The 27,233-nt window shown below is 39.3% G+C and overlaps 1 long non-coding RNA gene across 1 annotated transcript in view; it reads right to left on the reverse strand.

Moving 5' to 3' along the window:
• LOC132496678 (uncharacterized) overlaps nucleotides 1-26,694 on the reverse strand; it is a 397,701-nt gene extending 371,007 nt beyond the window's left edge. The window contains exons 1-2 of the long non-coding RNA XR_009533517.1: nucleotides 26,634-26,694; nucleotides 16,861-17,049 (exon numbers count right to left, since the gene is read on the reverse strand). This is a non-coding gene — a long non-coding RNA (uncharacterized LOC132496678). The remainder of the gene's footprint in view (nucleotides 1-16,860; nucleotides 17,050-26,633) is intronic.
• Nucleotides 26,695-27,233: the final 539 nt, after the last annotated feature.

The following is a 27,233-nucleotide window of genomic DNA, read 5'->3' on the forward strand; positions in this document are numbered from 1 at the left end:
AATATAAAGCAGTCTTAACAAAAGTGCCATATTTCAAATTAGTTGGTAGAAGCAGAAGATAGGGCATCACTAAGAGGGGAGAACAGAGTAGATAAAGGCCTGAAGCAGGGGAAAGGAAGAATGAATGAAGTAGTCATCCTGACAATCAAAACTTCAAGTTTCCCAAAACCCAACAGTCATACCCAAAGGCAAAATAGCAATATTCCTAATGTGGAATGATTTTGGAAGCCATGAAAAAGCTAACAAAGACACTCCATCGTGTTCTTCCATTTGATTGGTTAATGCCTGAAATTCTACCAGACATGCATTCCTTCTGTTTGAGGATTTGGTCCTATTAGAGTTTCACCCTTTTGGGGATGGAGTGGGAAACGGAGAGCATATTATATAAGCTGCTCTTGTTTATCTATACTCCATGTAACTAGCAGTCAAAAAGAGGGAAATTTTTGAAGGTGAAGAGCTTACAATGAGGTAATGATATACATATCGAATGAGTGTTATGTGCTAAGCATTTCATACCCACCATCTCATTTAATCCTCACACTGATGCTACAGATTGGGTATTCTTAACCATATTTTATATATATAAGAAACCAAGGCTCAGAAAAGTTAGATCATTTACCCAAAGTTCAGAGAAAACCAATGAAGAACTGGAGGTCAGAGCTGGACTATCGCTAAAGCTAAACTGGTGCTAAACTGAAGCTGAGTAAATAGCTGTGGGATCCTTAAAAAGAAACCTCAGTATTGAAACAATCAATAGCTGAAGCACAACCAACTCTGCAGGTGATAAAGGGGCCCCAGGTCTAGAAGAAAACAAGCAGGGAGACCAACAGAGAGGAGGTCCCTTCCTTTCTCTTTCTCTCTCTCTCCCTCTCTCTCCCCCTCTCCCTCTCCCTCATCTTTCCCTCTATCAAACACACACACCACTTAAATTCAAAGCACATTGATAAAGAGACAGAAAACTTAAACTATCTAATAAGCAATCATTTATAATTACACTTCCTAATTCTTTAGGATTCTGCCATAATAAGGGTACGTATTTACAGAGACAAAGGGAATTGAGTATAAGGGGAATTTTAATTCATGGCAAGAAGAAGGTCATCAAAAAATAAATGGCACTGAACTTTGCCTCAGATTTTAACAAAGGACACCAGCATGTGGGAAGCTCCCTAAATATAACTAGTATTAAAAATGAGTCAGGTCTGGTGCAGGATATTTCCTGGTTTTGCCAAGCAAAGACGTTAGATAACTTGATATTAACAAAGATGGTTATTTGATTTTCACTTTGTTAAGAACTTCCCTAGAGGGTTTTATATTCTTAAACAATACCATTTCACCCAATAGAAGAGTTTTGGACACCACAAAGTGAAACCAAATCATGCAAAATGGTAACTGGTCAATTAGATCTGACTGAACTAATTATGCAAATTATCAAGATAGCAGAAAATATTGTTAAATCTGAATAGTTACACATATCAAAAATATTGACAACAGTAGTATTTAAAATGACTGGAAATTCAGAGAAAGAAAACAAATCCTGGAACATGCCAAACTCAGTCACTGAAAACATAGTCAGCCTAATTCTCTGACATTCATACCCATCACTAATCCCATTCAGGAGGATCTCTGTAGTGTTCTTCTTTATGAATAAGTGTTTTTAACTCCCTGAAAAACAATAAATAACCAAAGTCCTATAAGAGAAGAAAAGGAGTAATGTATAGTGAAAAAAAAACAGTTGACCAAATTTTAGTCGTAGTTCTCCTTGCTGCTCTTGAACTAACCACTCCAAGTCTTTGACGCCCTGTATTTCTACCTACAAAATAAGGGGGCTTATAAAGAAACTCTGGAGCCTAACATCATTTGATTTTATAAGTCATCCATGACTATATTTTAAAAAGAATCCACTTTGTTCAAATGCTTCAAATGAAACATTAATTAATTAAAAATTAAAACCACAGTCTGTGGTCAGAATTGTCCTTAAGAAAAGGAGCTCGTTGGAATTTTCTTTATTTAGAGCATACTAATGAAGTTTATTCCTACACATCCTACAGATCTCTGGATAATATAGGAAGAGCCAACAAAAAAAAATTTTTTTTTTTTTTTTGGAGAACAAAGTGCTGGGAATTTCTGTGATATTAAATTCTGCTTCACTCTCACCACAGGGCTGCTAGTTTAACTAGCATCTCACTGCCCTCTCTTGGTAGATACTGAGATAACAGAAGCTGATTTCTATGCAGGGATTGGAACTCGGTTTAGGCTTCAATAAGATGCTCTGATTCTTGCCAACAGAGGGATCTACTTAATAAGACAAGCGTAAATGTAATCTATGTTATTTAAAAGGTAACAGTTTGTTGCTTTCAAGACTGGTTTCCTCCAAGAGGCAATTCAGGTGGACAGGTGCACAATAATGTGCAGAATGTTTATTAGAGTAGTCTGAGGAGCAACCCTTCTTCTGGAGGAAGGGAAGAAAGAAGACAGGGATTGGGGCTGTAATGCAGTTTCTACAAGGGCCTCAGTCAGCCCCACAGAGAACCCTGAAGCTGGATGGCCCCCTCAGTTGTCCTCAGTTGGGGCAAAAAGTGCTTTCATGCCTCATATCAACTAGTCATTGGATATAGGCTGCCCCTAGGAAGGAGCCATGACCATGGACAAGGTGACTGCTTAGCCAAGGGCAGTTTCTGGCAAGAGCTGACACCTGAGGACTGTCAGCTAGCAGCACTTCCAGAAGATAGAGGAATAGATCCTTCAGTCCTAAAGGAGAATCTGGTGTCATATTTGAGTGTCTGCTACATAATTACTCTGTACTGCTGTTAATAACTTTCTGTTTCTTAATAAACACTATACAATTAATCTTAAAATAATTACAAAAATCAATGGCAATAAATATAGGAAATGGTGCAACCATTTTGGAAAGCAGTTTGGTAGTTTCTCTGAACAGTAAATATAAATTTACCATATGAACTACTAATTCCACTCCTGGGTGAAAGACAATGAAAATATACGTCTACACAAAGACTTATGCAGGAATGTTCATAAGAGCATTATTCAACATAGACCCAAAAAACCAAAACAATTCAATGTCTATCAACTGGTAAATGGATATAATATAACAAAATGTATTATATTCATAGAGTGGAATAATATTCAGCAATAGAAAGGAATTCACTACTGATACATACATGCTACAACATGGATACACTTTAAAAACATTATGCTAAGCAAAAGAAGCCAAAAGAGACTGCGTATTACATGATTCCCTTAATATGAAGTGTCTTGAAAAAGCAAAACTAGAGAGACAGAAAGTAAATCAAGGATTGCCTGAGGCTGGAGGTGGAAACAGGGAGTGTCTGCAAATGGACACCAGCAATATTTTGGAAGTGACAAAAATGTTCTAAAATTGGATTGTGGCAATGACAGTACTCTGTAAATTTACTAAAAATCTCTAAATTTACTAAAATGAGTAAATTGTATAGTAAGTAAATTATACTCAGTAAAGAGGAAGGAAGGAAGGAAGGAACGGAGGGAGGGCGGGAGGGAGGGAGGGAGGTTGGATGTCCTCATTCATCGTGTACTAAGAGACAAGACCTGATCAGTGTTTTTTTTATTTCTTCTGAACTTAGAACCATGGGGTTAAAATAACATCCTAGGGCTTCCCTGGTGGCGCAGTGGTTGAGAATCTGCCTGCTAATGCAGGGGACACGGGTTCGAGCCCTGGTCTGGGAGGATCCCACATGCCGTGGAGCAACTAGGCCCATGAGCCACAACTACTGAGCCTGCGCGTCTGGAGCCTGTGCTCCGCAACAAGAGAGGCCGCGATAGTGAGAGGCCCGCGCACCGCGATGAAGAGTGGCCCCCGCTTGCCACAACTAGAGAAAGCCCTCGCACAGAAACGAAGACCCAGCCAAAAGTAAATAATAAATAAATAAATAAATAAATAAAATAACATCCTAGTCTGCATCTGCCCCCTATGAATGGGAATGGGGTTTCCCCTAAAAAAACTGAATACCCCACTATAAAATATCCTGGGGAGAAGTTTTTCCTGCACCTGGAAATTTTTTTTAAAAAAACTTCTTTCTGGTCCATTTACCTGGACACAAAATTTCAGAGAGATCGGGAATGATGGTGGGAGATGAGCTGCTCCTGGCCACAAAGAGACAGGACAGAAGTGAATAGGAAGCTGGCCTGGAATCACAGGTTGGGTTCTCCAGAAGCAGATGCTGAGATGGTTTTGGGGGTGCAGGGTGTTTATTAGGAAAGAACATCAGTGAAAGGAAGGACTAGGAGGCAGGACTGGACAAAAGAAGAAGTTCAACTGTGACACAGGCCTGATAAAGCCCTGACTAGCCTGGTGAGAATCTCTGGAGCAAGCACTGACCATTAGAGTTCTTATATGTCACATCTCTGTGTCTACTACACCTAGGGAGAGACCCCAGGTTTGATCTGTGTTATGAGTAGCTGAAAATTATTCTCCACACTGCGCATCTTTTTCATTATAGTCTGGCCTTAGTTTGTGCTATGAGCGATTAGAAAAAGAAGCTGTGACCATGCTAGAATAACAGACAAGAGAGATGTAGCCATTAGAGTGACTTCATCTGCAAGTACAGACAGATTCAATTTGTTGAAATAATATGTACTGCTTCTTATGCAGGCAAGTTCAGAGGTGGAGCGATTCCACAGGTTATATGATTGGGGCTCCAGCTCCACTTCTCTGTGATTATCTTGCTTCTTCTCTCCTCTGTGTTGGCTTCATCCTTAGGCTGGTGGTAAAACAGAAGGTAGTTCCAGACAAAATATACAAACGGACAATGTCAAGAGTCAAAAGAGGGACGGTCTATTCTGGGGTATAAGAACAAGAAAGCCTTTCCCAAAACCTCCTACTTTCACCCGAGCAGACATTCCCTCACATCTTATTGGCCAAAAAAAAATCACGTATCAACCCTAAACCAATCACTGGCATGTGGTTCATTTGGAATCATCATGACTGGCTCATTCTAATCAGGATCTACCTGCTTTACCTACTGCTGAGGCCAACTACCCCTAAAGCACAAAGCTCTGGGGAGGAGGGGTGGATATACAGACAAAGTCAGAATTCTCTCAGGAAGAAGTAAAAGGCAAAATGTTGGCTGGGTGTACAACCAACATTGTTCCCTGAATAAGTGCTCTAGTTGCTGAAATCAGCAAGTGTCACCTTGCCAAGCAACTATGACGTAAAGGTCAGAAGTAGGAGAAGCAGGAGCTTGGGAACAAGAACAGAAAAAAATCACATTGGCTTATTTCTGTTCATATCCTAGTGTCCTAAGAGAATTTGTATCTTTAAACAACTCCCAGGAAGCTAATTTCCCAAATCAGTTTCATTTCACTGTGTCTGGTTACGTTACACATGAAAAATAAAATATTTGAACCCTGATGTGCCTGGCACCCAATTCAGGTGTGCAAGCATGGGACAGTAATTTCTCTCAGATCCCAAGTCCCCTGGGGGAATTCACTGACCTGGAATCCACCCTCATAGCTCAACATCATTCTCTAGCAAGAGATTTGAAGGAATCTTATACAGGAGACAGCAGGGATGCTTAACTGAATGGGCAGAAAATACTATTTATTGGATTTCCTAAAACTAAGATCATGGCAGCACATTATAAATATGCAAACTGATTTAAATGAATAAATAGCCTTAAAAGACATTATGTGACTCACCAAACAAGAAATGTTTAACTGATTTCCCTGAATGCTGTTATTACATTTAAAAAGTAACTATTTCTTTTACTATGAGAAATGAGAATTTCTGAGTATAATTAACTATCAGTAGAACATTCCACCAATACTTTGTTGTAGTCCTATTTGTTTCCACTATAAGAAGAAAAAAAAAGAAGAAACTTTATCCCTGTGGAGATTGTCTGTAACTCTAGTTCTGCGACCCATTGGATGGAAAAATAAACTCTCCGAACAATTCCCTGTCCCCCAACCCCAAAAGAGATTGATTAGTTCTGGAGTAAGGTGAGACTGGCCATCTATATTTTAACCAAATTCCTTGAGGGATACTGAAGCATGGGCAGGTTTGGGAATCACAGTATAGTCCAATTGCATTATTTAATGAATGAGAAAAAGTGCAAATAGTTGAAGAAAAAAAGCAAAGGCAAAATATCTAGGTCTCCTTTACCAAAAGCCTGGGATTCTTTCCATTACCTCATCAATATACATCATAATTACGTTAAAACAGTATGCTTAACATTACATTAAGAACCAGTTTGCAACTCGTTGGATCCAAGAAGAAAGACTATTCAAGAGAGAGCATGAAAATGAGGATTAGCTATAGGAAAACAGCTACAGGGTATGACTTAATGCACATAGAGAGACACAGAGCTACTCAAAAAGACAGAGGAAATTGGAGGAAAAGGAGATAGGAACGGCAGGGATGCTCTCCAAGTTAGTAAAGGAGAAAAGACCAACACAGTAGGACCTTAAAAATGAAAAACACTAATATTCTTTACATCCAGAACAACTCAAGAAAACTAGCATAAAAGAGAATGACTTCATATGTACCATTTCTGTGTTATACTTTCTCATTCAGCATAATAATGTGATAAAGGGCAGTCAGATTTCAAAAGAAAGCTGTAAGCAGTGTTAGAATATGTCCACTAAAAATTTGGCCAATACACAGTTCACTGGAGCCATAGGAAGAGCTTCCCCTGAGGGTCCACTATTTCCAGGCAAGTACCTTCAAGCAGGGCCCATCCAAAGTTTTAGGATATAGATGTGGTGATTTCATCATCATCATCATTAATATGTACTACATACCCACCCACTGTGCTAGAGATAAAGACAGAGGACTTGCTCCTTGTTTGACAGGGAAGATTGAAAAGAAACAGAATTAACTCGAAGAGACCTGAAAGCAGTGTTATGCTGGTAAATGTTTAACAACCAAGAGAAAGCCTTGGTTAAGTGTTTAAACATTATTAAACACTTACAGTGTTCACCAATTTCCATGGTGTAAATACTCTCATGATGGTCAGTTTCAAGCTACCAGGATGAAGTCAACCAGCTAACAAAATACCTATAAATTTAACAATTGGCTCTTCGGAGATGGTATACGCTGCCTCCAGCACACCACTGCTTAAAAACTATACAACTGATGCCTCTACCCTCCCCATGTCACATTCAGATAGAAAAACCAAAGCCCAGAGAGATAAAGTGACTTGTCAAAGGCCTCACAACTAGATTGTACCAAAACTAAGAACAGAACCTAATGCCTCATTTTTTCCACTATAACTCACCCTGTAAGTTCTAAGACAATGCTTTCTGGCATTTGAATTAGAGATTGAGAGCTCAGGTTCTGGAGTCCACAGGCCTGGGCTTAAATCCCAGCTCCAGCTGGGAAGACTGCATGATCTTGGAAATGTACTAAATTACTCTGAGCCTTATTCTTGTTATCTGTAAAGTGGGGATGATAACACTACCTATATCTTACTGGATTGTGGAGAAGATTAAATGAGACAAACATGTAAACTGCTTGTCAAACAGCCTGGCATACAATACAAATTTAATATACATTAGCTAGTATTATTATGGCACATTAATATCTACTAGGCCAGTACTACTCAAAGTGTGGTCTCTGACCCAGTGCTGTTTGTTACTGGTCCTTGACAAGATAACTATAGAATATGACAGTAAGTGTTTAGAAACTTCTTTAACCATTTGGCATTGCCACAACATCTAAGCCTGGAATCAGTGGACTCATTTTGATAAATAAGGTATACACAAGTTTGGATGCTGTTAAACTCAAGCGGTGAGCCGCATGGGCCATAAACTGCATGCTAGTTAAGTACAATAAGACCTTATAATACGTGATATCTCAGGTGAATTTTTCACCTATAACCCACAAGGGAATAAAAATCTGATAAAATTCAGATATCTGTTTATTTTTACAACTTGTTATTTTTACAATTATGATTTGAGATCAAGCTTATTTTTAAAAATGTACTTTAATAAACTAAATTAAGAATATAAAATTATTTTATTTTTAACTCTAATTTACATATTCCAAGATAAACCTCACTGAAGTTTTTTTTTGTCAAGAATAGACACTCATTTTTCTGCATGCAGCAGTGGTACTAAATCAAATGATAATGATGGAAGTTATTCCAAATAAATTAGGACCAAACAAGTTTGTTCTAACTCTATTAGGAATATGATACTTGTATATTGACTTTGGTCATGTACCCATAATTGAGAGTGAAGTACTAAAATCACAATGTGTTATTTGTGGAGATGTGCTGAGTGGTCAAAACTTGAGTGGATCTTACATATAAATCATAAAGAAATAAGCTCAAAGCCAAAAAATTCTTTGAAAGAAAGGGAGCTGAATTAAAAAGCTAATAGAATCAGGTGTTCAATATCTCACATATAAATATGAGTGCTTCTCAGCCTTTTTTTATGTAGCACTTTAGATTGCTAAGACTGAAAAAACACAAAAATGTTTTCTTGGAAATGTAGGTGAATCTAGGGCAAAGAAAGTAGCTCAAAAACTACTTTTCAATGACACAATAGCCCAAAATAGCCAGGCACTGGCTAATGATATGGAAGCTCAACTCACAGAATATAGCCAGTAAAGTATTTTTCATTGTTAATATGGCAGTTTTTTAGTATATTTATGATTTTTTCCAGCTACACTGCTTATAAGCACAACTAGTTCTTAATTGTATAAAATTCTAAGTTGTCAACCTTGTCAACACATGATTTGGAATTTAAATTTTGTATATGACTGTGTTCAGATGGCACAGTTCCAATGACAGGAAATGCTTTTGGAATAGTTACTCAGATTAGGGAGTCTGAGCCAAAATGTAAACCACTGTACTACTTCCTTCACTGAAAAAGTCTTCTTATTAAGAAAAAAGAAGTTCAGCAGTATTAAACAGTGAGCTTAGTGACAGAGGAAAAAATGTGAATCACCATTAAAGCTAATTCACTTAAATCTGATACTAATCTTTTTTATTCAATGATAAAAAGCTCATAATAAAAAAAAAACTATATATGGACTAAATGGCGAAATACAGGTCATTCCCTCTCCCTCACAAGGACAGCTCACATCTATTCAAGACCAAAACACCAATGAGAGAATCCTAGAACACAGGGGTGAGGCTGAAGCACCCCTAGCACCTCACACACCAAGACAGACTGCATTAGAAGGGAGAGAGAAGCAGCTGCATGTTGACCACATTGCCCCCCCCCCAGGCCAGTGCAGCACCACACAGAGAGGCCTCCCCTCAGTTTCCGATTCCTCCAGTGGGAAAAGAGAGTGGTGGGGGGACAACCAGCTTTCCAAAGCGCTGTGGGTCACTTTGTGGGGAGCCCTACCCTGATTTCTCACCACACAGGCCACGGAGGAATCTGTGGGGCTCAAACACTGGGAATCCGATTGTGACAGAGAAGTGGGGGAGGCTTGCAACAACCAGCACAAGGATCTTGTCAGACCAAGTTCATACCTGTAGTGCCAGGAGTAATCCCAACTGGTGGCTTTGCTCATCTGCAGAACCAAGTCGGGGGTGGCCTCTGACCAGGGAACTTGGCAGGATGCGTATCTGCTGATTCGGATCCTCAGACGAGGAGTTTTGCCGGTCCTAGATCCCGGCTTCCCACACTCAGGCAAGCTGCTGAGTCATACCTCCACCTGCTGTAGAGAGTGCCTTCCAGCCACATCTAACCAGAAGGACTGATGACAACTCCTAGAAGCTGTGCAGCCCAGCAGTCCTCATGCCACGAGGACAGCAGGCAGAGCCCATGCTCCCAGAGCAAAGCCAGTATCCGGTGTGGAGACTTTCCATGCTATGCACAGGCAGTGGGATTAATCTCTAGCCAAGGCTGAGGGTAGCTCCTGGCCCTTCCCAACTGGAGATCCTCTTTGGGAAATTCAGAGTAGCCTGGAGTGACCCCTCTTACTCGTGCCCGGGCAAAGGGGCTCAGATATAGCCCCACCTGCTGTAGAGTCTTCTGGCCCCGTCCGAACAGGAGGGCAGGCAACAAGTCCGAGAAACTGTGCAGGCCTGTGGTGCTTTAGATGACAGAAGGGCAGACAGAGCCAACGGTTTGTAGAGCAAAGTTAGTGGACCTGCTTGGCCAGGGAGCATGGGGTGTGTGACAGCTTGAGTTAAGACAACAAACAAAGAGCCCCAGTTTCTGAGCTGCTTCTTTCACTGCACCCAGGCAGGGCATTTAATTTGTAGCCCCACTCATTACTGAATACATCCTTCAGCTGTCTGACCAGAGAATCTAACCAGAGCACACCAGGAGCTGCATAGCCCATTCAACAGCACTACATATAGTGGCTCTTGAACACAAAGCACAGTCCATGACTTTCCTTGTCTGCAGAGCAAAACTGGTGGCCAGGGCTGGCCTGGTGGTGCAGTGGTTAAGAATCTGCCTGCCAATGCAGGGGACATGGGTTCGAACCCTGTTCCGGGAAGATCCCACATGCTGCAGAGCAATTAAGCCCATGTGCCACAACTACTGAGCCTGCAGTCTACAGTCCATGAGCCGCAACTACTGAAGCTCGCGTGCCTAGAGCCCATGCTCTGCAACAAGAGAAGCCACCGCAGTGAGAAGCCCGCGCACCACAACAAAGAGTACCCCTGCACACAGCAACAAAGACCCAACGCAGCCAAAAATTAATTAATTAATTTAAGGGAAAAGAAACGGTGGCCACACCTGACCAGGGAATTCACTGCTCACTCAAGCTAGAATCAGGTCCCCAAACTGTCCATATCTACAGGCCCTGAGCCCTGGCCTGTTGCCCTGTCAGGGAAGGGAAGCTAAGTCATAGTCCCACCAACTACTGAGTATAGTAGCCAGTCCTGACCATCTAGTAAGCCTGACCAGAGAATTCAAGCAACCATAGAGATCATCCAGCAGTCTTATCCAAATGCTCTCAGCCAGTGGCACACCGCCCCCCGCATCTCTATCCTCACAGCTGAAACAGTTGCCTCACTCAAAAACAGACCATCTGCCCAAAGATGTTACCAGTAGACACACCCAGAAACCCAAACTAAGCCAACTGGTAAAGAACTGTCTCTGAAAAGCAAACCTGTTCAGTCCGGAAGAGGAGCCCCAATGCACAGATACCAACATAAGGAACCAAGGACAGTGAAAAACCAGATAAATATGACACCACCAAAGGAAACTAATAAAGCTCTAATAACTGACCCTAAAGAAAAGGAGATCTATGAACTGTCAGACAAAGAATTCAGAATATCCTCTGGGCAGGGAGAAAATGATGTGCTATAGAGCAGAAAGGAATTGCATAAAATGAGGCTGGACAGGTAAGAACAACCTAGACCATGAAGAGTATCACATGCTCTTTGAAGTTCATACTCCGTACAGGTGACACAACCCATGGAAAGACCCCTCTAACTTGCAGTGTGAAGAATAGATGGGCAGGGGCTATACTGGAGACACAGACGATTTGTGAGGTTATTGTACCTTTAATGATGCAAAAGGGTGATTGTACTAGGAGAGAGAAAAGGCTAGAGGAAAGGGAAGAGAAACTGATATACACTGATTGCCCACCATAGGCTACTAGTCATAGATTACCTCATTTAATACTCACAGCAACCCCATCCCGTAGGTAATGATACTTCCATTTTAAAAGTAAAGTAAGTGAGACCCTCAAGTTTAACTCAAGGTCCCATACTTAGTAAGTAGTAGAGCCAGCACTCATATACAGGTTGGTCTGACCAGAAAACCAAAACATCTGGGGAAAATGTTTATAGTTCAGGGATGAGAGAAAATAATTAGAAAAAATAACACTTAGAAAAATTCAAAATAGTCTACATATTAAGTAAACTTTGCGGGGAAATGGGGGGGAGAAAAATTATATGTATTTAGATAAAGAAAAATTGGAAGGATGTAAAGAAACTAATAAAAGTTATTACATGTAGAATAGAATGTAGGAACAGAGAAAGTAGAAAAGTAGGAACAGGAGTAGGAATGAGAATCCTTAGCACAAACTTTTTATATTGTTTTGATTTTTTCTATCCATTTGAACATACTTCCTTTTCTTTTTTTTTTTTTTTTTTTGCGGTATGCGGGCCTCTCACTGTTGTGGCCTCTCCCGTTCCAGAGCACAGGCTCCGGACGCGCAGGCCCAGCGGCCATGACTCACGGGCCCAGCCGCTCTGTGGCATGTGGGATCCTCCAGGACCGGGGCATGAACCTGTGTCCCCTGCATCGGCAGGCAGACTCTCAACCACTGCGCCACCAGGGAAGCCCTGAACATACTTCCTTTTCAAAAAGCAGCATAAAACACTTTATAAAGAAAGAACAATTCAGTAGAATAGCAAAAAACGAGCCAGAATGCAGAAGATTATATAGGTACTTAGAAGTTGGCTTTGACCTTTTGGTAAAAACCCACAATCTTAATTTTGTTTACTTAACATGCCTGATTTGTATTATCATTATACATTTCATTTAATATTGTTTAGAGCAAAGAGAAAACATCTTTAAAGACTCTGCATTGGTTAAAAAGACTACTAAGTCCAATAACAATGTACAAAAATTAGAATCAATAATCCCAATTATCATTTTGTTAAACCACTAATCTCCATGAAACACAAAATCAATGTACTTATCTAGCCACAGAAAGAAATCACATTCAAATGAGTGGGGAGGTTTCTTGATGATGGCCATTCGGGGATATGGGGGGGGGCTGTGACGGGGCGGGGGAGAGGCATGGACGAGTATACACTGCCGGGCGTGGGGTGGATGGATGGTGGGGGGTGGCCGCGTGGCGCGGGGGGATCGGCTCAGTGCTTTGTGGCCGCCTGGAGGGGTGGGATGGGGAGGGTGGGAGGGAGGGAGACGCAGGAGGGAGGGGATGTGGGAACAGATGTATATGTATGACTGATTCAATTTGTTGTAAAGCATAGACTAATTAAAAAAAAAATGAGTGGGGAGGTAGGGGAAGTTTTTTGCAGTGTTACCAGAAGGAATACCCAGCCATTAATAAGACACAAGGCTAAGAATTCTAAACCTTGCTTTTTAGAAAGAAGAAACACACAGAGGGGAAGTATGTACAGTTAATGGACTGCTATTTCTATTTAATTTCTACAGTCAATTAATTAGAATCAAAAACCATTGCATACAAATCTTCCACAATATCTCTACTCCCCAATTCTTGACTTATCAAAGCAAACAAACAGAACTACTTGGTCCCAAGAGTGGGAAAAAAATCTTTATGGCAACATGAATGGCTCTTAGCCACAGTTGTTAAAATTTCAACCATTTTATACTAAATGACACTTTCACTGAAAATAATAATACCCGCACAAGAGCATAAGGTGAGAGAACTGTTGCTCAGTCAATTCCTATTTAGAAAAAGATCTTAAAAGGAAATCTTATTTTAAAAATTAAAGGTCATAAATCAGTTCTCTTAAAATAAGCTGTCTGTTTTTTGTCCTGCATCAATCATGTATTCCTTTATCCCATGACTACTTTTGGAGACATAATATCTTCAAACATAGTACCAAATAAGAACTCCAAAACTGTCTTTATAGATTGGATATTCTGCTCAATGAAAAAAAAATTATTGGAAATGACTGTCAGAACTATTTTTATTGCTCTCCTAAAGGCTCAATCTGTAATCACGTACTACACTTTTCTACTCTTGAGTACAAAATGAATTAGATGACTGCCTCTCTTTTTCAGATGGAGTATTATGCCATTCTAGGAGCTCAGACTGTGGGTCTGAAAGGAATTGACGTTCTGCATGTGGTACCTCTCCCTTGAGGATCTTTAGACTCTTAGGGAGAGAGAAATCGCTAAGGAGAGAAGGCTTGCAAATCCGCTACAAGTGTGCTCCTATTAGTTTAAATCTCTTCCAGAAAATTGCCCCCACGTTCAACTTCTGGAGGCAACAATAAAGTCTATAAAACTTTGTGGAAAAGGCATTTCCACATGCCTATTTGCATTAAAAGACACAAATAGCACTTTTCTATTCTTGACACAACAGAAGTATATATTCAACTGGAACTGTCTGGCCGTCTACAGGATGAACTGAGGGGTCTGTAATGTTAACCTGGTCTCCAAATATTTTCTCCAACCCACCTGAAAATTTAACATTAAGTATTTGCTCTTTCTTGGTTAAAATTTTGCCTCTCTAAAAATTGTTAAAATGCAAACAGGACTGAAAGATTAATAAATTAAAATATCCTAAAAAAAAACTAACATTTTGGGGAGGATCAGTACATTAGGTTTTTTTTTAACATCATAACAGAGAAAATGGCTGATAATACACATCATCTTTGATAAAGGGAGAAAGAACAGGATAAGCCCAAGTACTGGACACCACATAATGAGGACAGGTGTAAGTGTTATCCACTGGAAAGGGACCCTAGAAAAATAGTAAGGGGGGCTAAGAATGAGGAATGATAAAAGAGAAAATGGAAAAGTACAAAAAAGTGGGCTTGCCACTTTTCTATTTGCACACAGGTGGCTCTGCTATCAACTTTCCATTACCTACGTGTGAATGATCCATTTTAAATATCTTTGACGTATCTTTTGCTCCAATGTGATTATTTTCTTGCCACCAAAAACGTCTTTAACCTAGCTCCTCTAAGGAATTCACACTAGTTTCAACAATTGCTTAAAATTTCTTTTTTTTTTTCTTTTTTTTTTTGCGGTATGCGGGCCTCTCACTGTTGTGGCCTCCCCCGTTGCGGAGCACAGGCTCCGGACGCGCAGGCTCCGGACGCGCAGGCTCAGCGGCCATGGCTCACGGGCCCAGCCGCTCCGCGGCACATGGGATCCTCCCAGACCGGGGCACGAACCCGTATCCCCTGCATCGGCAGGCGGACTCCCAACCACTTGCGCCACCAGGGAGGCCCGCTTAAAATTTCTAAATGAGGAGGAGAGATAAATCCATGTTAATTTAAATACTAAGATTTAACTGATAACTTTTATGTGAACATACTTTTGATAGTGGATTTGCTAAGCTTCTACTCCTCACGTATGTATAATACTGTCTCTAAGAATCAGCGTCTCTTCTCTGAAGTAAAATGAGGCTTGCTTCCCTTTCTGAGTAGAAACTATCACATTCTTAGAATTCCATGAATGAGATTCTTCCTTCCCTAATCCACCAGTAAGGGAGCTGAATTATCTATTTCAGATCTCTTGGGCACAGCTATAAAGTTACAACCATAATCTCTGGCCAAATCACTATTGTCCATTAAACAACTTGTACGTAAAATAACTTAATAGCACTTCCTCTTCCAAAACCACCAATAGCAAGGGCTATATGTAATATTTGCATTACTCCTAGAACTGTACCCAGAATGAGTATCTTTACTTTCCAAAGGGTCTACTTAAAATAATTAAGTGGCAAAAACCAAACACCAAAATACTAATAATGGCAATTGTTATGTGAAATTACAAGCAATTTTTCTTCTTTGTGACTGTCTAGAGTTTCTGAATTTTTCACGAGGGTACATGATTATAAGAAGAAATACTGTATATATGGTTAATTTCAATCTCTGACAATGAAATTTCTCAAACAAAACTAATATGTCTCCGTGAACGCATTATGTTATTAATACTTCTTTCCTAGTCTTTAGCATTTTCTTCCATATGTTCTATTTACTTGTATAGATGTATCATAGATTACATGCTCTCTGAGGACACATTCTGGATCTTATTACATATTTATACTCTCCTACAGTGGTTCACAGTGCCTCATATTTGGAAAGTAATTAGTAGCTGTTTGAGGAATGAATGATACTTCCAAGAATGCAAAAAAATGTCATGAAGAACATAGGGGTAAGACAGGAATAAAGACACAGACCTACTAGAGAATGGACTTGAGGATATGGGGAGGGGGAAGGGTAAGCTGTGACAAAGTGAAAGAGCGGCATGGACATATACACACTACCAAACGTAAGGTAGATAGCTAGTGGGAAGCAGCCGCATAGCACAGGGAGATCAGCTCGGTGCTTTGTGACCGCCTGGAGGGGTGGGATAGGGAGGGTGGGAGGGAGACGCAAAAGGGAGGGGATATGGAAACATATGTATATGTATAACTGATTAAATTTGAAAAATAAAAAATAAAATTTAAAAAATAAAAATAAAAAAAATAATTAAAAAAAAAAAAAAAGGTTAGAGTTGATATATTCATCTGATACACATCCGAACTGTTAAAATGTTCACATACTTCCATACTGATTGGTAAATGCTATAATGGTAAAGTAATAAGCAGGAAGATTAACCAAAAATATAAATTATAAGTTCACTTCATTAATTCAAGCCAATTGTTAGGGTATGTCATAAAAATAAATCCTAAATGGGCCTCCCATACTAGTGAGAGATAAGAAATATTTGCAATACCCATCTGTTTGGCCCACATCACAGTATGCAGCAAGAATATACTGCATATTCTTTACAAGACACCTTAAAAGCATCACCGGTTTACAATATTCCCAAATTATATAGTTGCTTCTATTTCTAAATTGTTTAGTTTTTTTCTTTAGTTTTGATTTCAGTGTATTACTATTCTTGTGTAAGGTATAACTGCACAGTTTTTTTGGCATTTATAAATGCAAAACTATAATAAAATATTAAAAATAAGTACTCAGAATAAAAAGACTATAAAGTTATGATAGTTTCTTAATGCTCTTTTTGAATATTATAAACATGAATTTTATGAATATAGAGGAAAACAAAGCAGAAACCATGTTACTAAAGAAATAAGGCTGGGAACATCTTCTAATCCTGGGAACATCTTCTAATCCTGTACGAAGTGGATACAGCCTAGAATGTCTTCTGATGCTGAGCAGGAAACAGTGCAAAGTGAAATAAATTTTAATTCTGAAATGAAAAATGACTTACTGGGCTTCCCTGGTGGCGCAGTGGTTGAGAGTCCGCCTACCAATGCAGGGGACACGGGTTCGTGCCCCGGATCGGGAAGATCCCACATGATGCAGAGCGGCTGGGCCAGTGAGCCATGGCGGCTGAGCCTGCGCGTCCGGAGACTGTGCTCCGCAATGGGAGAGGCCACAATAGTGAGAGGTCCGCCTACTGCAAAAAAAAAAAAAAAAAAAAAAAAAGACTTACTTGAACAAAGAATATGATTGACTCATTTTTACAATATGTTAAATAAAAATGATGCTCAAATGTGTTATTGTTTATAATTCATTTTCATCAGAACAGCAATTATGTTAAGCCCATGGTCCCCGAAAGAAAATTAAATGAATAAGGAAAATATGAAAGAGGAGTTCATAGCCTGGTAACCTCTGTTCTCTCTATTTTGAATAATTACTATGTGCCAGGTACTGTCCTTAACATATAATTCCTCATTTTAATCTCAAAATAACTGTACACACACAGACTGGAAAAAACATAGCACATATATCAAAGGGATACTATTCAAAACATATAAAGAACTACTACAAATTAACAATAAAAATCTAACAGCTCGGTTTTTTTTTTTTTTTTTTTTTTTTTGTGTGTGGTACGCGGGCCTCTCACTGTTGTGGCCTCTCCCGTTGCGGAGCACAGGTTCCGGATGCACAGGCTCAGCGGCCATGGCTCACGGGCCCAGCCGCTCCGCGGCATATGGGATCCTCCCAGACTGGGGCACGAACCCGTATCCCCTGCATCGGCAGGCGGACTCTCAACCACTGCGCCACCAGGGAGGCCCACAGCTCGGTTTTTTAAATGAACAAAAGGCATGAACAAAATTCACAGAAGATATACAAATAATCAATAAGCACATCATCATTGTTAGCCATCAAGCCAATGCCAATTAAAAAGAAAATATAAAAGAATACTATAAATATGGGAGTTCCCTGGTTGCCTAGTGGTTAGGATTCCGAGCTTTCACTGCTGTGGCCCAGATTCAATCCCTGGTCAGGGAACTGAGATCCCACAAGCCACGCAGCATGGAAAAAAAAAAAAAAAAAAAAAAGACAAAAGAATATTACAAATAAGTTTCATACCCTAGAGTATTTAAAACAATTATAAGTTCAAAAGATATTTTATCATTGTCAACAAAGTAAATGAAAAATATGAAGAAAAATCCATAACATACCATGACACTTAATATACATTTATAACACTATGTACTGTAGATAAAAATCATCAAGCATTTTTAGACATGAAGTATTTATATAGAAAGAACTTAAAAAAAACATTGCTATGGCTGTATCACTGCAATCCAGATCTAGGTTTTCATTTGCTGTAAAAATATATCTATTGCAAATGCTCTCAAACCGTGGCCTAGGAACCCCTGAGATCTCTGAGACCACTACAGTGGGTCTGCAAGGTTAAAGTTATTTTCATAATATTTGCCTTTCATAACTAACATTCTCTCATTTTCATAAAACAGTAATGCCTCCCAGCCTTGTATATTTAAATAAATACGTATATATGTCTTATAGAAGCATGTCCTTGACAGATATAAAAAGATATACACTAGGTTGCTAATGACATATATCAGGTTCCTACCTGGTAGGGAAGTGGGGAGGTAGAAGCAGGAGGTAGAGGAAAGCTAGCAGAAACAAAAAATACCTTAAAAAATCGGTATATGATTACATTTATACATTTAGATAAAATGATGGGGGAAAAGTACAAAAGCTTTGGGCTTCCCTGGTGGCGCAGTGGTTGAGAGTCCGCCTGCCGATGCAGGGGACACGGGTTCGTGCCCCTATCCCGGAAGATCCCACATGCCGCGGAGCGGCTGGGCCCGCGAGCCATGGCCGCGGAACCTGTGTGTCCGGAGCCTGTGCTCCGCAACGGGAGAGGCCACAGCAGTGAGAGGCCCGCGTACAGCAGAAAAAAAAAAAAAAAGTACAAAAGCTTTTAAGAAGAAAAAGGAAAACCAAAACCAATTTTAAAAAGTCATTTAACCTGTAGGTTGCCAGACTTTTTTGGATCATGGTAATCTTTGTGCCTGACTGATTTTTTCATGATATCCCTGAGCCAGGAGAAGATATGAATTCTGTTAGATCCAAACAACTATTTATGTCCTGACAACTTAATAGCCATTTGGAAGAGTAATTCACATAAATAGAAATTTTTTAAATTTTATTCTTAAGGACAGTTACTTACTAATGAGATGTGTGTGCCTCCTGGTCACTACACAACTCCTCAAACCTTAGAATCAGGTTGAAAACTCACTCTTACTTCCTGTTGATTGTCACTGGTACTTGCTTTTTATCACAGTAATCACCAAAACCCAACTTCACAAAGATATGACCTAATCAAAAGGAATATAGCAGGATCTAAGGTTGAAACTGAACTACCCTAGAGCTAATAATTTGCACAGATGTTGAATATACTGTGTTCCCCTTGAATGTTTAAAATAACCTGCAGTACCCCTGTGAGCTCCCCTTAGGCTCCCCAAGGTACCTCAGTGCATTTTGGGAACAACAGATTTAAAACATAGAGTGCTTTTCCTTGTCACCTTGGTTAGTTCTGCATTAGGCAGCTGCTTGTGGTTAGAAAATTCCATTATTATCAACTAAGCAGAGCTTAAAGTAAATTAGCAAATCATCCAGTATAGGAAAATAGAATGATTTTTGAAGTCTTTCTGATAATTCATGGATTTGGATAATTCACACTGCTGCTCTGACGTACATGCTTTCTTTTCTCCTCATCTTCTGAGCTCCCTTTCCCAACTCTATGATGGCATGAAAAATTTAAAGATGATTCTGTATAAAAGCAAAATAATGACCCCTAAGAGTTCAGGCACCTGCTATTTTCAATACAGGTTTGTGACCATTTAGAACGACTTCATCAGAAAACACCTAGGAAAGCTGAGGTTATTACGTCCAATGACATAACCAAGTTCTTAACTGCTTCATCACTGATGCATAAATGCCAGTTTCCTAATCTCAGCAAATGTATCTGAGCAGTACGTGAATAGTACTGACAAGCAGAGAAACTATGTATAGACAGAATTTCCCTCTTGGCGTAGCACAAAAATATCATCGGCTTCAGGCAAAGAATTAAGAAGCAGAAATTATTGCTCTGTATGTCTTTCCACTTAAAAAATAAATACTCTAAAACTTTGGGGAAGGATTCTGAAAGAATTACAGTCGACCCTTGAACAATGAGCTTGTTAGAGGCACCAACCACCCACCCCCATGCAGTTGAAAATCCACATATAACTGTAGAGTCTGTCCTCTGTATCCACAGTTCTACATCCATGGAGTCAAACAACCACAAATTGGATCATGTAGTACTGTAGTATATATTTACTGAAAAAAATCTGCAGATGAGTGGCTTTGTGCTATTCAAAACCATGTTGTTCAAGGGTTAACTGAACTATGATTGGCTTCCATCCCAAAACAGTGAGCTATTCCTGTAGGGTTAGCATCTAGTTAGTCCTTATAACCTAGCTTAGTGTTGCAATATAATCATCTCATTCAAAAACTAGAAGTTACGTCTTCTATTTGTAAAAATATTTAACTTTAAATTTAACCAATAAGAATGGTTTTGGAACTTTGCAAATCTCCCTTTACTTTACTCCTTTCTTATTTACTATTTATCTATGAGAATCAAGAACCTCAGGCCCACAGAGTGCTTTTTGTTCTTCCTACCAGTGCTATCCCATTATTCATTGCTATTCAGCTCTGTAGCAGAAAAAGTATGTAGCATAACTTTCTCCTGGTGGGCTGTAATAACATCACATTCAGAGGGAGGGCTATTTTAACCTTATCCCAGTGAAGCCAGAACTGAACTAGATGAAAAACAACTGGGAGTTGAGGTGGAGATGGGGAGGAGGATAGTGACATAAAAGAAGCCTATAAAACTCAGACTGGTGGTAAAAGAGCAGCTGGAGGCCAGGACACTCTCACCTGGGGATGGGGATCAGGAATCTACAGCTCTCCTTCCCCTCTTAGAACTTAAAAAGCAATTTCCAGTTCCCAAAACATGCCCCACATTTCCTGCCTAATTAAATCGTCAGGCCTATCCTATGAAACTGAGGAAATGATCTATGAGAACAAGGAGCATATTCGGCCACTTTGGTGTACATTGGTCATTCACAGATGACGTGTTAAGGGAATGTTCTCGCATTACTGCTCCAACATCTAGAAACTTGAAATAAAACTGGAAGGAACCTAAGAGACAGGGCTTAAATCCATGCCTTCATGCAACCTCACCTGTTCTTGAAGATTTCCTGGGAAGTACCACCCTCCCACATACACCCACTTTCCACCATTCATTCCAGTACTTCCTACGCTATTATAGACTGGAACTACCATCTCTCTTAACTTAAACCCATTTTCTTTGGTGCTATCATCCATACAAGGTAAATGTCTAGTTGTAAAGTTTCTAGCTAGAGCACAATGTGCAATAAATGACTATTTAAAATAGCACCTAGCACCGCCCATCTCCCAAGGCTTGCAGCCAGCTACCCCAGGATCCAGCCTTGCCCAACAGTGGGCCAGCACTAGCCCTGGATCCTTAGGCACCAGAGTCAGCCAACCTGGGACGCAGCCCTGCCCACCTGCAGGCCAGCAGCCACCATACAAGGGAGAACCTGGCAGCCAACTGAGCAGGGAGCCAGCACTGCCTACCAGTGCACACACAGTAATCAGTCCCACAACAGAAGGGCCCACGCAGCCAGCACTGGGGACACTCCTAGAGCATATAGCTCTGGTGACTAGAGGGGAGTGTGCTACTAAGCTCCATAGGAACTCTACGTAAGACCACTTCAAGATTGAGAAACATAACCAACCTACCTAATATATAGAAATAAACAAAAAGAAACAGGCAAAGTGAGGAGTCAAAGAAATATGTTCCAAACAGGAAAAAGGGCTTCCCTGGTGGCGCAGTGGTTGAGAGTCCGCCTGCCAATGCAGGGGACACGGGGCCGTGGGGAAGATCCCACATGCCGCGGAGCGGCTGGGCCCGTGCACCGCAACTACTGAGCCTGCACTCTATAGAGCCCAGGAGCCACAACTACTGAAGCCCACACGCCTAGAGTCCGTGCTCTGCAACAAGAGAAGCCACCACAATGAGAAGCCCGCGCACCGCAACAAAGAGTAGCCCCCCGCTCGCCACAACTAGAGGAAAGCCCACACGCAGCAATGAAAACCCAATGCAGCCAAAAATAAATAAATAAATTTATAAATAAATAAAGATACACAGGGAAGGAGACATGTGAATGAATGATCCATGTGGTACTAGATTAGAAATGGAAACACCAGTATGAATTCATGTATGTACATACACATATGTATGTATGTATACTAATTCATATATACATATATTCCCTTGCTCAGTCATCTGAGAGGGCCTAAAATCAACAACACTCCAGAAGCAAGAAGCACAACTAGTGCCCAGTTGTTCATTTTTAATAACATTCTCTAATAGAAAATATGAATACAATATGTATTTTAGTTAATATCAGTCCATTAGTTGTAACAAACATACCTTACTAATGTAAAGTATTAATAAGAGGGGAAGCTGGGTGGGGGTTTATGGGAACTCTGTATTATCTTCACATTTTGTTTTGTAAAATTATAACTGTTCTAAACACTATAATTTAAAAAATAAAGCAACCAAACATGAAACTTAATTAATTAAATTCAATAGCACCTAGCACAATGGCCAACATTCAACAGGTTCCCAATAAACATGTGTTGAATAGCTAAATGAACAAATGCTACAAATGAATATTCCTTATTAGAAATGATTCTAACATCAAGTAAATTGTATTGATAAAAACAACAACATGTTTTAAAACTTATACTATAATTGACTGAGTTGCATTTTTGCAACTATTGGCAGATCTAGATATAACAAGACCCAGATATAAGCAAAATACACGAATCATACATGTCATAATGACTGGCACATCTAGCCATTCAAACCAGGTGAATAAATTTAAATTATGTTGGTTTTGTTTTTTTAATCACACTGAAACTTAGAAACCTAATTCTTAGCTCTCAAACAAATAAAACATGTTCCCAAGTTTAGTATCTCTGCATAGTATTTTATTTCTTTGTCAAAATTATTCACTCAGTCATCTTAGAATTCCGTACCTAGTGAAGTTATACCTCAAATGTGAATTTCTCTTAGATTGCATATAAATGTGAATCTAAACATATCACGGCATAAGGAAGCATTTCTCTGAAACTCCTCATCACAATTCCTGCAAGTATTTGCAAATTCTTAGTTTCAACAGAGGAAAAAAGTCTTGTCCAGCTTAAGTAAAATGAGTACTTTATCATTTGCATTTAAATGGAGAAAAGGATAGAGTTATCCTACCACCTCGTGGACTGTTAGGGTATTGCTTTTTCAGAGCCAAAAGCACATTTTAAGAATGAGAGGATAGAAAACACTGAACAGTGGTTATTCATGCTTTCCTACCGCCTTCAGTTCTTCTGCCCCTAATTCCACATCTTCACATCCTACCCATTACTCAAAATGCAGTTTAAATGTTCCCATCATTGGAACATACTGTATAGCACAGGGAACTCTACCTAATGCACTGTGATAACTTAAATGGGAGGGAAATCCAAAAGGGAGGGGATATCTGTATGTGTATGGCTGATTCATCTTGTGGTGCAGTGGAGGCTAACACAACATTGTAAAGAAACCATACTCCAATAAAAATTAATAAATAATACATAAATAAATAAATGTTCCCATCATTATTCTGAAACATTTTATTTATCACCAAATTATAGACTACCTGTAAGTAATTTTACTCTGGGTATTACTTCTATTATATCTTTGACCAACTTCTGACTTAAATTTTTTTTTTTTTTTTGCGGTACGCGGGCCTCTCACTGTTGTGGCCTCTCCCGTCGCACAGCACAGGCTCCGGACGCGCAGGCTCACTGGCCATGGCTCACGGGCCCAGCCGCTCCACGGCATGTGGGATCTTCCCGGACCGGGGCACGAACCCACGTCCCCTGCATCGGCAGGCGGACTCTCAACCACCGCGCCACCAGGGAAGCCCCTGACTTAAATATTTTTGTTTGCCTATCTCTCACCCTTATTTGGAGACAGTGAATATACAAACTTATGGCCTAGCACAGCAGCATGCTCACAGGAGGCAGTTAATAAGCATTCATGTAATATAAATATTTGTTAAATGAACAAATGTGAATGGTATGGGATTTCATAGGGATACATGAGAGAAAATTCAGAAAGCAATTGTTCTGTATGCAACACAAGAAGATTATTTTCATTTGGTTTAAACATGAAACTGCAATTAATATTAAAATATTTAAAATGTTATTTTATGATACTTTAGATCTTTGCTGGAAAATAGAGTAGTTTAAAAACAAGTAACTGTTGTAAAATATGATAGACTGAGGAATTTTCAAACATTTAATAAGAGGACAGATTTTTATAATGTTATATAGATATGCACTTTGGGTTGAATTTAATAATTCTAATGAATAAAACCAATTTTAAATTTTTTTTAAATGTCCGCATCATAGAATCATCTCTAACTGCAAATTACAATTACAAGAAAATGGCTAAATGAAAATGCATCTCTGCTCTAAACTTCCATGCCACCTTATCTGGTTCCTCTTATTTTCCAGCTGGCATTACTTGGTCTTATACTCGCTGTAAGTATTTTGAGGACACGTAGACAATGTGTACTGAAACCGGCTCACACCTGCTCTCACCAACAGTTTAATACTGAGAAATTTTGCAAGCCATTTTTTAAACTGTTGGTAGCTTGAAACTGGTCACGGTAGGTACATTTACACAACAGAAATCAGGAAACACCACAAATCAAGATACTATAAAAATATATTTTTAATCATCTTTAACTTCTCCACATCTCATTTTCTCTACTTGTAATATGTAGTGAGGAGAGGTGGGACAGCTCCTACCTCACAAGACTGTTGTAAGGACTGAACAAAATAACCCACGTAAAAGGCTGTGTCTAGTGCCTGGCATATCGTGTGTGCTAACCAAATATTATAATCATTCTCCATACCCCATCACAGTGTCTTGTAAGTAGTAAATCCCTCAATAAATACTAAGTTGTTAAATGACAAATGAAATCAAGAATTTCAATGGAATATTTTAAGATATGTTAACACTGATAGTAGTCCCAGGTTAACAATAGGACAGATCATTACCAGGAACATAAGCGCTTTACTCATAAATAACCCAGACTTTTTTTCTTTGTCTCTTTCTGCTCTAAATCAATTGATAGATTTTATCTCTAAAACTTCTAGTAATATTCATTTAGATTAAAATTCTAGATATATTTTCTAGATAAGTATAGATCTAGAGAGATATAAATACAGATCTTTGTTTCCTTCTGCATTTCTCTCCCATTCTGATTCAGTCTAAAGTGCCTTCCTTTCTCCTTGTTCTTTTTAGTTTATTTCATAATGCAAAATATATAATTTATGCCTCACTTTGTTCCAGAAAACATGTGTTGTGAATAATAGATAACTTGGTTTCATGTTTAGCAAATAAGCTTTTTAAATTTCTCCAAGGGAACAAAATAAAGTAGCTTTTTACCACATCTTTCATTGATCCTGTGCTCCTGTTTCATTGGCCCTTTCCTTTGGGAAAAGACAAAATTAAGTTTCCAAGCACAAAGTTGAAAACCAAATTATCATGAATTCCAGACTTTCCAAAAAGGAACACAAGAAATGTCCTTATCCTTTAAGGTTGATGTTACCCTCATATCTCTTTACCTACCTCACTGCAATCCTAATATGGTGTTTCTTTAGCTATAAGGCTGCTTCCAATAACTATGCTTAAGGATCTGCTATAGCTTCATTTGCTTGCTAAAAAACAAAACCAAAAAACTGAAACAACTAATTAATTGCAACTAATTAGTTGTTTCAATTTTTTGGTTTTGTTCTAATTAGTTGCAAAAACAGACTGGAAAATGATTTACTCCAGATGGTTTGGAAAAAAATTCCAATTGCTCAAATGTAAATTTATTCATCTAAAATAAGTTTTTTCTTACTTAGCTACACAGAGGTTTTTTTTAATAGAGGAAAAAGTAAAATATTGGCTTAGTAATAAAACTAAGATGACCATTTTCCCTAGAATATACAAATTCTGTCCATTTCTGGTTTAAAAATACACAGAGGCTGAAACAAATAGCACATCCACAAGGCACTGGCTGATGCAAGCACTTTGTTTAGTGAAATATCTACTGCGATGTTGGTCTACCCTTATCCAAGAACATGTCAATGACATAGTGTGTGACAGGAGGAGCTTCCTCCAGAAGTACAAATAAGGTGGGTGAGTCAGAAATTAAAATTCCAACTAACCTGCAGGCATCTGTAAGGTGAAGCAATACATTGTATTTGATTCACCTCCTGGGCTGTTTCCTAAGGACACTGTCAAACACAATGATTCTTTTTCCCAACAGCTGTCACCACCAAGTCAGCTATCCTTTGTATTTTCTCTTTGTGTTTGAATCCAGACAGAGAGCAGATGGCTGGACTCAGTGCCAGGGCAAAGGTAAAATTAGTTGTCTCACCTAAAGAGGTACTGCCAGACTTCATTAAGACAAAAGTCCCAGCAACAAATACCTACAAAATCTAGGGTCTAGAAAACACAATCTGAACTTCCTGTTTAATTTACCAAGTAAAAACAAAAAACCCACTTTTGAGGAAAACTTAATTAATTTGCTAAGAGGTGATGAGAAGACTCACAGATTTCATCTTTAGAGAGAAGTGGTTTCCCCTGTCATCAACTCTGTAATTTTCAGGTTCTGTAAAAAAAGCACATTAAGCTGAGCTCATGGGTGAATTCCAGAATATAAAATATCATCTTCCAGAGCTAAAACTTTACTAAAGCAAATAGGTTTTAAAAATATTTGACTAAAAAAACACTGCAAATTAAAATTACAAGGGGGGCTTCCCTGGTGGCGCAGTGGTTGAGAGGCCGCCTGCCAATGCAGGGGACACAGGTTCGTGCCCCGGTCCAGGAAGATCCCACATGCCGCGGAGCGGCTAAGCCCGTGAGCCATGGCCGCTGAGCCTGCACGTCCGGAGCCTGTGCTCCTCAACGGGAGAGGCCACAACAGTGAGAGGCCCACATACCACAAAAAAAATAATAATAATAAAAAATAAATAAATAAATAAATAAATAAACAGTCCTCTCTCCTTGTTACTCACCTGCTCTATTTTTCTCTTGGAAGACTGACTTTTCTCTGCTTCTTTATCAATATACTGAATAAAGCCACCTCTCGGCTCCCAAATTATAAATAGTTTTAGCTGTTTCTTGGTCTCATCTAATCAAGTGAATCTGAT

This window comes from Mesoplodon densirostris, chromosome 10 (genome assembly GCF_025265405.1).
Source record: "Mesoplodon densirostris isolate mMesDen1 chromosome 10, mMesDen1 primary haplotype, whole genome shotgun sequence".
NCBI classification, from domain to species: Eukaryota; Metazoa; Chordata; class Mammalia; order Artiodactyla; family Ziphiidae; genus Mesoplodon; species Mesoplodon densirostris.